Below are 2,643 nucleotides of genomic sequence, written 5' to 3'. Positions count from 1 at the left end.
CACATAATAAGGCTTGTCTTCGAGTCCGAGGATTAATGAGGAATGCAGTATACCCCGTGGATGCGCAGCCCCAGCTGTGACCAACATATTTTGCCACACATACATATAGTCACATTCATAGCCTCTTTTCTAGAGATATTCTTTTTCGTTACAATAATCTTGCTTTAAAAATACATATAATTTACCAAATTTTTTTGTAAATCCTTGACACTAGCAGAATGCTTTGTCTACAAATCTGTTAATGTACTGCTAAATGTGTTTGTGAGCAAATGTTGAACATAAATAGGAAAAAAATATGGAACGCTTCACGAATTTGCGTGTCATCCTTGCGCAGGGGCCATGCTAATCTTCTCTGTATCGTTCCAATTTTAGTATATGTACTGCGTTAACAGTACGACTCAGAGGTATAGGCTAATTGGTTATATACAGTGAGACTAACTCAATTTTTACTATTGTGGTTTGGTAAATATGCATGTAAAATAAGTATAATATTGATTATTGACATATTTTTATTTCAAAATATTCTTTTATTATTTTTTTTTTATTTTGTCTAAAAGATTTAATATATATTTTATTAACTTTTTTAAAAATATTTTCTTATATTGAATGTAAAATTATAAAAAATAATATAAAAACTTTTTGGGGATTCTCTCCCTTTACTAAATTTCCATTTTCATAATTTATTCCCCTTGTTTTAAATGTGCACTTTTTCCCCATTTACCGGTATTGTCAGTTCCGAGAAATTTTTCGATGCTAAAAGATAAAATGTCTTCATATAAAGCTTATTGTATATCACATATACTAGTGGTTAATAACCAGTTTAAGCAGAGGCAGACTGGCTATACGGGCAACCGGGAAAATACCCGGTGGGTCGGTACCCAAATGGGTCTGTGGGGTCGCCTCTATGAACGACAATATGTACCTTAAATATGATTGGCGGGTACGGCCTAAATTGTGCCGATGTGCCAAAAACCCAAAATACAAATACAAATATGATTGGCATTCTTTTACCTTTCATAAAAGAACTTTACAGATTTAACTGTGTGATACTAAGTACATACTATCGTAATAATGAAATCCGCTAGATTTATATCCATAAACCATGTTACTGTTTATTTACATAAAGTTTATCTGTTATAAAGTCCTGAAGAAGTTGCACTAGTCTGAACATACTCCGAGACCCTGAGCTTATAAATTACTAACGAATTTCCAGTTTTAATGGGGTGATATTATTGTATACAGTAATTTATAGATCCACTTTTACCGAAAATGACTCTACGAATTGTACGCTGTTAGGGAGAGAGAAAGGTTTGTAGGATAAGATAAGATAAGATAAGATGAATAGGGCGATTACTTTTGTAAGAGATTGGGATGAAAGCAAAGAGACCTGTCTTGCAATAAATGTTCAAATGGTGATTATTGAATTTTAAGAATCACAATTTCTGGACATTGGAGTGGCTTGGCTTTTGAGCTAGTGCTTACGCCAGTAACTTGTGAAAGGAGTTTCGCCATGTTGAAAGGTGAAAGAATGAGGGACAAGAATCATAACACGGGAAGACTTGCAAGGCTTAATGTTTAAAGCTCTTCTTTCACAACTAACAGTCTTAAGTTCATCCGCTTCTTCACGTTAACGAGGGTGTCTTGTGGGTCAGCACAACGATCAACTGCTTTTACTTTTCCCCATCAGACGTCAGTAACCCATGGGTGGATCCAGAGGCGCCCTAAAGAACCCGAAAATTAAAATTTCCATTCTGCACCAGGATTCGAACACGGGAGGCCTCGGTTCGGAATCCAACCGCTTAACCACTACGCCTCCTTTCATGTTTAAGGCCGTTGATAAAGTTTTTTGATGAGGAACCTTTTTATCCTTAATAAATTAATGTATCGCAATAGCTCCCTTTTGGAGCATAATGCTTCACTCTTTGAATATATCAAATCGTTTCAAAATCATGTAATAAAGTATTCCATTCAAACTAATGAAGGTTGCCATTGTACAATTATTTGTATAAATTAAGATTTTCTTTAGTCTCTAAGTCTATCTGGGTGTAAAAATACAAAACGTTATCTAAGCCCATTCTAAATCCATTTTTTTTATGCATGCTTGCGTTCAGTTTTTTATTATCTAAACTTTATTGATTTTAAGGGCAGATAACAATATATGTACATTAGATTGTAATTTAACAGCGGGCCAGACGGTGTGGTAATGACTGGGCCGATTTTGACACCTAGTCCGCCCCCACGGTTATGGTTCAAGTGGGGCCCTAAACATCGGTGTATTATTCAGTAACATGACCAAGGTCTAGGAATTCCAACCAAGTCATCTTCAATTTGGTTTGTTTTGGGGAACAAATGGGCGTGTCTGGGTTAATCTATGTAAAGTTGAAAGGTTGTGAAAAAAATGCCCCGACATTCGTAGAACCTTGCTTTGTCAACAGATTGTCATTTGGATGTCATTAGATTGTCATCATGGACGACACTAACGTCCTTCAAGCTCCAAATGTCCCCGAAGACAAATTCAGTGTTAACCTGTAATTTGAGGGAATGAAATCAATTCGTTCTCGGACACAGGGAAAACGCTTCTGTCCGTCTTTCACTGTGATGCAGTGCATTTTTTCTCTCACCATCACGGGAGGGGAGGTAATG

The 2,643-nt window shown here is 36.1% G+C and overlaps 1 non-coding gene across 1 annotated transcript; it reads right to left on the bottom strand.

The window, feature by feature from the left end:
• Window positions 1-289: 289 nt before the first annotated feature.
• On the bottom strand, window positions 290-395 carry LOC129925488 (U6 spliceosomal RNA). Its single transcript, XR_008777254.1, has one exon. It is a non-coding gene; the product is annotated as a U6 spliceosomal RNA (small nuclear RNA).
• Window positions 396-2,643: the final 2,248 nt, after the last annotated feature.

This window comes from Biomphalaria glabrata, chromosome 3 (genome assembly GCF_947242115.1).
Source record: "Biomphalaria glabrata chromosome 3, xgBioGlab47.1, whole genome shotgun sequence".
NCBI classification, from domain to species: Eukaryota; Metazoa; Mollusca; class Gastropoda; family Planorbidae; genus Biomphalaria; species Biomphalaria glabrata.
Note: the sequence above shows the minus strand (reverse complement) of the source record. Positions and strands in the feature narration are given on the sequence as shown.